This window comes from Elaeis guineensis, chromosome 7, assembly GCF_000442705.2.
Source record: "Elaeis guineensis isolate ETL-2024a chromosome 7, EG11, whole genome shotgun sequence".
NCBI lineage: Eukaryota > Viridiplantae > Streptophyta > Magnoliopsida > Arecales > Arecaceae > Elaeis > Elaeis guineensis.
This window is the reverse complement of record NC_025999.2, coordinates 5,040,770-5,053,111: the sequence shown is the minus strand read 5'-3', so window position 1 is coordinate 5,053,111 and position 12,342 is coordinate 5,040,770.

Genomic DNA, 12,342 nt, shown 5'->3' with positions numbered 1-12,342 from the left:
TATTATCTCAAAACTATTTGCATACAAAAAATTATATGATTTAAAAATCTCTAACCTATGCATTAAGTAGTCAAAAATTGAACAGCTTACATAAAATTTAATTAGATATATATTTTGATCACTTGATGCATAAGCTAGGAGCTTTCAAATCATATAATTTTTAGTGTGCAGATAATATTGAGACAGTAGATCGCATCTAATAGCTTAGATCATCAATGCAGGACCCTCTGTAACAATCCAAAATATTATTCAAAAAGGCTAGCTGGAAAGTATTACTTAGGTTCTTTGGTCTTTATAAATATCTAAAATCTTTCTAGCGAGTAACCGATGTAGGACTAAATACACAGCCGCACAAGTCCACATATATTCCTTTCATTTAAAACTTGACATCCTTACCAAACTAAGGATCTAAATCCATACATCCATTTATAAATATCATGATCAGCCCATGGTAAACCTAATGAACCCATGCTGTAGTATCCTCTAGTTCACATAGACTATGGGCTGGATCAGCTCTGATACTATTTGTAATAACTCGGGACCTCATCCAAAAAATTAGTAAGAATGTATTATTTAGGTTTCTTGGTCCTGTAGAAGTATCCAAGATTTTTTCAATAAATAATTGATATAGAACTATATACACGCCCGCACAAGTCCTCACATCCCCATTATCCAGTTTTGACCTGATTTGATTTGAGTCCAAATCCAATCGAATTTACCTAAGTTTTGCACTTAACCATTTGATGTGAGAAATAATAATAATTTGAATTAACATATCAAGCCATTGGATAAGCTTGAATGGAAGGTATCATAATTAACTAACCTTTGGATTTTTCAGATAGTAGACCACCTTTTAGATGAAATCCCGAACTTGCCTCCTTTTACTGACAATTCATTCAATTTCTCTGCCCCTTTTAGTGTATCTGTTTTTTAATTCTTTGGAAACGAGTTGTTGATGACCTCACAAACTCATGATCCATGTCGAGTTGAGAGCTAACCAGCATTTAGATCCAGGGATTAGTTCATAGGTCCTAAATTGAGATCCAACACATGGTAACATTTTAGTTTCCATGGTTGGCCCTAAAAAAGAAGTGGTAAATAAGTTGTTAGTTCTGGAGCGTAAAAGCTATGTTAAAAAAAGATTGGATCCAAAACAGATCTTGCTGAACCACTAGATCCATTGGACATAATGGATATGGCATTAAATCTTTCTCCAAGCCAGTTTGGGCCATATCTGCATCAAACCCTGCATGGACCTTTTTTTAGTAGACCTACTCAAAACTTTGTGCTAGCGCATCTAACTACTTAGCTAGACATATTGGTTAATGACATGTGATGTAGGAAGCAAAAAGAAAAAGCCAAAAGGAAAGCAAAAAAGCATGGTGCAGGTAGGCCAAGGAAATCTTCCTTGCAGAGACATGTATAGGGAACCCAAAATTTTCTCTTAGTTGAAAGAAAGTTTGTCATCTCGGTATCATATCTTATATCGGTACCATTCTATTATAGTATTGATATATCTAGTACAATATCCAGTTCAGTATATCAAATGTCATATGCCCCCATATTATGTATCGATTTGGTACTAACATAGCATGATATGGTCGGTACATACTGGTACCTATTAGCATGGTAAATCTTGGTTGAAAATATCAAATGCAATTTAACATGAGGAAAGCTTTGAAAAGTTCTGAAAACCTTTGACATCAATTATATCAGGCCGTACCTTTTCATTTTGACACGAGATTCCATACAGGACAAAATGAAATTAGAAAGCTCGGGTAATGTTTCACATGCAAATTCTTGTATGCCTTTTCAAATTACTTAGTTGCCATATAACCTTCCTAAAATGTTGACAGGAATACAGACTAATAGATAGTTCTTTTATTCCACCTGGCTCATTGATTTTGTTACCAATACCTCTAGCTTTCTGTAGATAGCATTGATGGATACCCAAAAACCGCTAACAAAACAAAGAGAAGTATTGAGTCGCAAGGAACAAAAGAGAAACCTTACATTCACAAATTATTCATCTTCTATGTAGCTGAGGTATAACTGCACTCAAAGAGAATCGAAGTTTAAAGAACTAAATTGTAAAGATCAACTTCCAAGAATCTATGAAAGGCCAGAGTTGTCATAAATCAAACACATGACAAATGAAGTATGACAACAGCTTAACCAAAACAAGTGACTGAATCACAGCTAATTTTACAAAGATTATGTACAAAATTTGTATACATCCAATGCATGCGCACCTGTAGCACCTTTATTTACAAAATTTTTCCTCTACTTGAATCAACCTGCAGCACATCAAAGAAGGTCATGATTCAAATCTCATGTGAGTCAAGTAATTTCAGGGACATCCATTGATCAGCTGAGTAGGATAAAGGAAGCGGGGAAAGAAGTTTGAGACATATTTTGCCATGGGCACTGCTAGGTGTTATTTAGGAAGAACACTGCTCAGACCCCATTCATGATGGTACCCTTATGCTCTGAATAAACCTTGCTTAACATAATGTAATTAATGTCCCAACTTGACTAACATAATATGTTTAATGGGCATATATAACTTTCAAACAATCTTGTTGCATACAAAATGAGGTCATTATGGATTACCATATTTAAGAGTTCAAGGAAGCTCCTTTGAAGAACTGAGCAGATTCACACGTATTCTCACAATTTGTTATCAAGTTTAAGGTCAACCCCCTAGACAATGGTACCATAATCCCATTTAAGGCAACCATAGGCAAGAAAGAGGCTTGCCAAGAAGCCACAAGGCTACTAGGTTGGTAGGAAAACCTATTTCTTTTGAGTGGAGGTAGGAAAACCTACGTTAGTGGAAAAAGCTTTGAGTTTATCCAACTAGAGAGCAAAACTTCTAAAACTCCCTTGGTTTAGGAAAGAATCCAAATAAAGTGGAAAGATGACAATGTTCCATATTGGTTTTTCACTTGTGGTACTTCCTACAAAATTAAGAAACTTGAAGCACTTACTGGTCCTATACGGTCATAATACATAATCCGGAGGCTGGCAAGAACCTGCTGTTGATGAAATTTGCATGGAGGTATTTTGTGGAAAGCATCCAGGACTATCGATTATAGATTCTTTTTTTTTTTTTTTTGGTAAATATCGATTATAGCTTCTTTGATCAATAAGGAAATGACCAGGATCCTCCATGACAGTTCCTCGTATCCATGCACTTTTGAAAAATAAACAAGTGTTCTAAGTCCATGCCTCAGATATCTTGAAAGCAATGCAAGAAAGTGAAAACACTGGTTCTATTCTGATTGACTTCTGGAATCCACATAAATGATGCCTTTGCAGTTGTTATCTACTCTTCGATCATCTTTCAGGTAACCAAAGTGAACACCTGTTAGCAAGCAAATCAAGATATTCCAGCTCTCATTGAATTTACCAGTGGAATATGGAACAAAGTTATGTCTGATATTACGAGAGAAGGAATGGATATACCAGCACAAGCTTCAAAAGATACTCCAACCAGACTGTTCTTGCTCTATAACCTGAATTAGTGTTTTTTGTGCAACAAAAAGCTATTTGAATCAGCGTCTAATCTAGTGAAGAGGTGTTTCCAATCACATAGGAGATATTTACTATTTGCTTTAGGTTTAGGGAAGGAACTTTTGAATTCTGAAAAAAAAAAAATGTAGGAAGCGCTAAATGACTTTTCTTTTTCCATTGAGGGCCACCACTTCAGTACTTTTTTCTCGTCCAAAATCAAATGAAGCATGTTGTATCATTCACTTCCATATTTTTTCAAAGACCTAGATAAGTATAGTTTCAAGAAGTTTTCACGCTGATATTTGATCTTTTGTCATTGTTAGTGCTTTATGGATCAAAAAATAATATTGTGTTTCTGTTGATTTTCATGTCAAATTTCTTTTGGTATTATAGCGCACATATTTAGGACCTTTCTATTATAAGAAAGATTCCTCTTTTTTATGGTTTAGAATGGTGTATTTGTTTAGATTGATCAAGAATTATCATTGAGTGTTCAGAAATTATTTCCCATTTCACAGCAAATGCAAGTATTTGCAACCAAAGTCAAAAGTTTTTCCCAGCATGCAAGCATGCTATTAATTTTCGGCCCCATGCATGCCAAGCTTGAAAGCATGGACATTTGAAATGCCATGCTATGTTTGTATCAATGCGATATTGGTAAGATACTTCTAGGATATTGAAGAATGAAACTAAAATTATAAATCAAATCCTAACTAACGGATTTTTAGCCTACACGGATTTCTGGCTGCTTTATCGACTAGTCCATAGTATGGTCAACATGAAGACACCAATTTTTCATAGTTTAAGAGCATCTGAGAATCAATGGAGTATGTAGAGAGAGTATCTTAAATTTTAGGAGGGAGGAGAGTTTTTGTTCTGTTTTCTTTAAAATGTGTAAAACTAAAAGAGGAGTTGGGTGGTTACTCTTAGTAACCACCCAAAATTGCTGTTTTAGCACTTTTTTAAAAAAATAATTTTGCTTAATGGGTCAGGAATCAAGGGTGGATCAAGTTCCATATACCAACATCTTCCACTCATACATGATGGATTTGACTCATCTCCATCCATATTTCTTATCCATTTATACTAGGTAAATAGACCGTATGACTAGTAAGTATTCAAGAGCTTATTTATCATGCACCTATTAGGGATACACAACAGCTCATTTTTAAAAAATCAATATACTTGCCATACCCCAAACTAATTTAGTTACATTAGTCCTAACATCTCCGATTCCTTATTAACAATAGCATTAAGAGCATATTTTACCTCTTTCACTATCATATATTTACAATTATGTCCTTTTTCCTCATGGATGGCATAACTGATCGACCGATGAATACAGGTACATGTAGAATAAAAATATAATCTTTCTTTCCTACTCAAATCTTTCTATTTTAATTCAACTGCTTTTTTAGATATATTCGCCGAATCTCCAATCATACATGGTCATTGGGGACACATTAAAGTAGCAAATATTCAAATAAAATTTTAAGAAACAGTCAGAAATCCTTAAGGATAACAATAGAAGTTATTAAACCTCAGAGATCTCACACAGTGAGGAAGCAAGGATCTATTCTCTCACTTCCTTTATTAGTTGTATAGCATACGTGATGTGAATCACGTGCTATGATGTTTAATCTTTTCTTAGAGTACATGTCATTTTCTAAAAGAAACACCATGCAAACTTAAACTTAGATACACCTCACTGCCTAACCTGAATTCTCCAAATCAGTATACTCTTATACTGCTATTTGAGAATTTATATCTGGCTTCTAAACAGGCTAGATAAAATAGTGGGGACATCCATCTTGATCAAATATATAATAATGGCCTTATCTTGATCCTTTTATCAAGGCGACATAAGTTTTAAGCTCAAACTCACACCTTTTAGGATTTTTATCTTAAAATGTCTCATCTCTGCATGCTCCTCGGCACTAGAGGTGATTGCCCAATGTGAGGGCCAATCTCTACTTGTCTGACATATTTCATTTTATATCCATTAAACAAAATTTTGCACATAATACTCATGCATGTGTAATTATCAATGGGCATTCAAAAATATGAACAAGATGATCATTTAGTGACATAAATATTATAATTAACACAAGTATATTTCTAAAGATACGTAATAAATACTTGTTTCACATCATAGTCTATATAGCCCTAACAATTTTATGTGTTTCATATTGACATCTCTAGCTATTGGTTTGATCAGTGGTTCTATCACCATTTGATGTATGGAAATATACCATATACCACTTGCTTTTATGCTATAATGTCTCTTATAAATTTGTACTTGGTATCAATATATTTAGTTCTATAGTGATATTTGGGATCCTTTTTATAGGCTATTGCTGTCTGGATATGATAGTGCACTATCACCAATCCATTATTATCACTTGCATTCCTAAATAAAATAGAAATCTTCTCCATCAAACAACTTCTTACACTACTATTGAATATGCCATAAATTCCTTCTATTATGGATAAGGCTATATAGGTTTCTTTTTTACTACTCCATGATATGACGTTATTATTTAGCAAGAACACATACGCAAATATTGATTTGCATTCATCTATATCTTCTGCCAATCAATATTAGTGTAACTTTACAAACACAAATTGGATCTCTGATAGCAAAAGAAATAGTCTACAGTGCCTTTTAAATATCTTAAAATTCTTTTGACAACTTTTTAATACCCTTGTCTCAGATTTGATTGATATTGGCTGACCAAGCTCATGGCATAACAAATGTCTGACCTTGTACACATCATAGGATATATTAAGCTTCCAACCATATTGAGTATGATATTTGGACATTATTTTCTTTTCTTATGGAGTCTTGGGATATATTGCAAGGCTCAAGCATTCATCTTTTGTTATAGAAATGTCAATAGAATTATAATCTTTCATATTAAAATATTCAAAAATCTTTCTAATGTACGACTCTTATGAAAGATAAGGAGTTTTCTTGAATTACGGTCTCAATGTATCTTAACACCGAGAATATAATCTATCTCATCCATATATTCTATCTCAAAGTTTAAGGATAACCACTCCTTTATAGCAAGGATAAAATTTTGCTTTTCCAAACTACCATTTCAGCCCTATTTTTTTATTAAATTATCTTGCTTAATGGATCGAGTATCATGGGTGGATCAAGTCCCATATACCAATAGATATGTATCCAATGCTTATATTAAGTATCTTTGTCATACCCCAAACCTAGGACATAATATTACCATGCTATCGAGGGATGCAGTCTACGATAACATGAAGCCAATTAATCATAATCAGTAAAAATCTATCATAATAAAATATAATAAAAGATTTAATTCCATCATTCATCGAGTAATAATTAAATCAAGAATAGTTCAAAGCATCTAAATATAAAATTAAATATCAAATCTATATCTAAAATTTGTAAAATAATTGACTACAAATTCATAATAATTCAATAAACTAAGTTCTCCTATAAAATTTTTAAGCTTACCATGAAGACCTCCAACCAGGATCCTTCATCATTTCTAACATTATTTCTCTATAAAATAAATAAAAAAATAAAGAGGTATGAACTACACTAATTTAATAAGTAAAATCTATACTTTCTTATTGGATCACGCTAAGTTTTTCTATGATAATATAATATTTAAAAAATAATAATATTATAAAAATTAAGCATTTCATAGAATATGCAAAAAAGGAGTCATAAAGACAATCATGCATGCATAAATTATAAATATTTTATAAATATGATTTATAAATATTCTTGTTAGATATTTATATTATATTTCAAGATGTTACTCACAGATATTCATATTATGATCACTTTAATCCATGATATATCTTGTGTTCTTAATTTACAAAATTTTATTTTATATGCTAACTTTATCCTAATGACAAGGCTACGTTCGATGGATGCAAGCTCTAGATATCTATCTTTTCAATTTTAAAGATTTATTCATAGTTATTGAGAGTTTTTTAAAATTTTTATATATTTTTTTAATATATATATATACGTAGGTGAAAAATAATGAAATTCCTATATTCTAAAACATGCTATTTTTATAAAACATATTTATGGAATCATTTGTCACAATAAAATATACTTTTCATATCTCATATGCCGATCTTTATTTTATGAAAAATAAGATTTTATTAGTAATAGATCGTTTATATAAAAATATGATAATTTAAAAATAAATAAGAGCATGAGCTTTACTTACCTCATTCATCATATATTTTTAGACTTCATTAGAAGAATTAAATAATCTATTTAAAATATTAAATCATAATTAATTTTTATTTGATAAATTTAATAAAATTAAATAATAATAAAAGAAGGTGGTTGATCAGATGGTTAGTCTGATAGACACCCATGCACCAGTGCATTTTGAGGTCATCTTGCTGGAGTAAACACGGACTCTTAAGAGAGAAAAGTGTGACTCGATACTAGAGTCTCTAGATCTTTTTAGAGAGAAAAATAGGTGAAGAGAGAAAAAATAAAGAGAGAATGAGTATTTTTTTACTTTTTTTTTTCAAGAGAGAGAAAGAAGGAGAGAGAAATACTAAGGAATGGGTCTTCTTTCTCTCTCCTCTTCTTTTGTTTTTCTTCTTCTTCTTCTTTTCTTTTCTTCTTCCTTTTTTGGTTGAACAAAGGAGGAAGGGGGCTGGTGGCTCATGGCTGGAAGTCTGACAATGGGTGGTGGCAATAGGTGGCCAACGGTGGTGGGGATAGGAGATAGCCGATGATGAAGATCAGCCTACAAGAAAATCATGGAAAAAAGGCCCAAAAAAATAGAGAATCTGAGGCTTTTCTTCAATTTTCGATCATTGGCCTCTCACCAATGGCCAAGGTTTTACCATAGAGGGTTGTGGGGAGGCCAGGATACTCGATCGAAGGCTCAATTTCTGGCAACGGTAGCTAATGGTCGAAAAAATAAAAAAAAGTGAAAAAATAAGAGATTCTTTTTATGATGGATTTTCGATGAAGCCAGTGACCGATGGTATTGCGTAAGGTCAAAAAAAGAAGAAAAAAAGAGAAAGAGAGAGGAAGAAGGATCAGGACTTTATCTTGGCTCTAGTGGTGTCTCCGACCTCGATTCTGATGAGCATGGAGAAGGAATCTAGTGAAAATAGAGAGACAGAGGGAGAGAGAAAAAGAAGGGGCAGCAATGGTCGGTGATGAGAGGCTTGAAGGGGGTTTAGGGTCCTTTATATAAAGTGGAGGCTAGGGTTCCCTAGCCTCTGATAGAGTTCGAAGAAGAGAAGTCCTTCTCCGTGTCCAAAAGGGCTCTGCCCCAATTGGAAAGAAAAGAAAGAGGCCTAGGTCACCACAATCATGTTGTTCAAAATATATTAAACAAATACTTAGATACTTTAATAATACATTTGAAATTTTTTCATGATACTATAAGATTAAGGTGAAGGATTGTTTTCTTTCACTTTTTTCCTTTCTTTATCTTTTCTTCCATTTTTTTTTCCTCTTTCTTCTTCTCTCCCCGATGGATTGATTTCAGAGTACTGATCCCATCCGAACTTCATTTTCTCGCAGAAATGAGGTAGGATAGCTAGAATGCCTCCCTTCTAGGCCACCAAACTAGTTTTTTTGCCTTTATTTCTTCTTGTTTTTTTCTTTTTTTTGTTAACATATAGTTTGTTGTTTGCTGTGTAAATTTCTAATAGGACTAGCTTTTTTGTTGCTAGGAGATCATTGGTAAGCATATGATGACATGATTGTGAGCCTTCTGACCGTAGTTTGGTAAGTTATCCTAATAAATTTTGCTAGTTTGAGTGCAATGGTAAGTAGATTGGTAAAATGAATGTTTAATAATGATCAATGCTTCATCAAAACTCTTCCCTAAGCATGGTTTATTGAGATTCATGAATTGAAAATTCAACATGAGAGGAAAAATTTTGGTAGAACAAAAAAAATCTTGTTTACCCTTGTGACTAGTTATAGACATAAAATTTGTCAGGTCTATGAAACTAATGATAAAGACAACTAAGAACCATTAATAATCACAAGAAATGTAATAGGATGACTGTGGCGATATTATCTTAATCAAAAACACCAATCAGATGGTTGGATGTCATTTTTCATTTGTAACTTGGACTCAAAGGCTTCTCAAGATAATTCTTTAGCAAATGGGGCATGCATGATTCTAGTGAAAGTTGGAAACTTATGCCAATCAAACAAAAAAAAGAAAAAAGAAAGTTGTAAATCTATGGGGGAATTTGATTCTCCCCTCTTGCATGATGGGGATAAGGGGATAAGAATCCAGTATGGATCATCATCTATGGCATGCAGACCATACTCTAGAGTGGTATGCATCCTTGGTTGGCCACCATCAAGAGATGGATAGCTACCAAATAATGCACATTGTTATATGCACTCATGGAACTTGCTTTATTTGATGACCGTTAATCTTTTCAGTGGCTATCTAAAGATGCATAGAACTTTGCAGTGCACCCACACACTGCAAGGGATCCTAGTTGAAGAAATCTCTTTTATAAACAAAAATGATTCTTCTTGATGTAACAATTCTTCCTTTTGATAAACCAAATCGATTCTTCTTAATGTTGGCTTGGTGGATTGCTGTAACCCTTTTAGAGTTGTCACCTATGTGAAGGAGATCATATTCTTCTTTTGAAAGTATGCTATCTCATTGCCATAAAAGAGAAGTTGAGAAGAAATCATAAAAGCATAACATTGTTTCCCCTTGAAATGTACAAGGAAATGAGTTTGAAACTGGTGTCTTGCTAGCCAAAAATATGCTTGGTGAGGCTTGAGCAGCATTTTCAGAGCTTCCTGCGAGACTCACATCAAGGAGGAGAGATATGCATCTATTGATTGGGATGTGATCTGCCAGCGATTAAAAATGAGGGTCCCAGTATCTACTCTCTTCTGATTAGGCAAGAGATCCTAATTGCTGGTATACAGCAGATTCCTTCGTCAGCCAGGAGCCTCTAGAGCTCAATGATGAGGGCTAAGTAAGGATTGTGATTTTTGGTACCAAAGTTTGGGCCAGGTGGAGGAGCTTGTTTATGTGGATGGTGATCTGTGCCAATGCTTCAAAGGTGATAGCTTGGGTCAGATGGTTGTGATAGATAGACAAATTGTGGACCTCTTGCATGATTCGTGTATAGTGGATCTCCCACTAATCCAATGGCCAACATTTGCGAGTACCAAGGTTGGAGAGTCTTTGCGGATCTGCAATCTTTCCATCCTGATAGGAGGGGTTAGAGTACTATGGCAGTGACCCATTTTTGGTGATCAATTGATTAAGAGGATTTTATTCCCGATGATTCCTATCCACTAGAGATAGGATGTGAGGGTGTCGAGATCGTCATGTAGTTCAAGAGTGGTGGTGAGGGACCTCTATGACCTGTATAGGAGGGATCCAATTAGGTGATTGGATGGACCATGGATCTAGAGCATGGGATACATTTGATAAACTTACTTGTGTGGAAGGTTGTTTAGGGTCATCTTTCTACCATGCTCTACTGAGAGATAGGGCATAGCTCTTATGCCCACCTGCCCTTATTATGGGAACGAAGACAAGATTATGGAGCACATCCTTTTTCTTTGCTTAAGAGCTGAGTAAGTCTAGCGGTCGACTAGCTTCTTCTGATGGTGGCCCAAGTGGACACATTGATGCAAGCCTTCCTTGAGGCTTTATGATGGGGTGTTGACATTGAGGCTACTGGATTGATGGGTGTTGGAGTGGCCTATGTTGCTTATCATATATGGTTGTCCAAAAATATCATCATGTTTGTATCATGGAGGTTACTAGATGGACTCATCTTAGAGAGAGCCTTGAGTTAGGCTGTCAAAATCGCTTACCTGTTATTGATTAATTTAGCCTTAAGGACCATTGATTCTCGTGACTCTTTAATTGCCATGCAGTGACCCATAGGGTGTTCATCTCATTGGAGCCTCCACCCTCGAGAATCTTAAGGTCAACTTTGATGGTGATGTTATGGGTAGTAGAGGAGCAAGACTCATTATCTATGGGTCAGCTTCGGGGTTGGTGGCCACAATGCGGTTGACATATTTTTGATGCCATAGTCTCAAACGAGTTGCTAGTGGCCTAGGTGGGTATCACTTATGCAAAGATGACCTTAGAAGTTGATTGCCTCATTATTGAGAGAGACTCAGCCCAAGTAGTGGGGTGGATTTAGGGCTAAGCAAGGGCTACTACTGGTCATCTGCTCTTGTGTGATATCTAGAGGTTGCTATAGGATTACGCTTTATTGATCATCAGGCATATTTATCATAGGTGAATCATGCAACTGACCTGATGGTCTATTTTGTTACAGAGCACTCTAGAGAGATAATATGGATGCAAAAGGGGGCTGCTTTGCTGCTATTCCATAATATTTTATTTTTTAACCTTTTGGTTGTATTCATACTAACCTCTTATCAAAAAAAAAAAAAAAAAAAAAGAAATCTCGAAGATCTTGCATCAATGGGAATGTCTTGTTTGGTTTTTTGTCACCCTGGCCCAACATGGTAACTAGATTGACCTGTGGGTCATAAGAATTACTTTCTAATTTAACTCGATGATTCAGCAGATTCACTTCATATAGCTCCCGTGATTGCTTTTTTGATGGTTGGTTAATCATTTATGCAACTTTATAAAAATTCTACTAGCTTGCAGTCCAGCAAGGTTAACTTAGGTGAATGTGATTGTTAATTTATCCCTCCCAGGAGGAAGGCTAAGAGGTAGGGCTGGTGGGTTAGTGGACCAGGTTGGACCTTAGAATGCCTCATTGCTATTAGAAGACCGACTGATTAAAAAGATAGCACCTCTATGTACA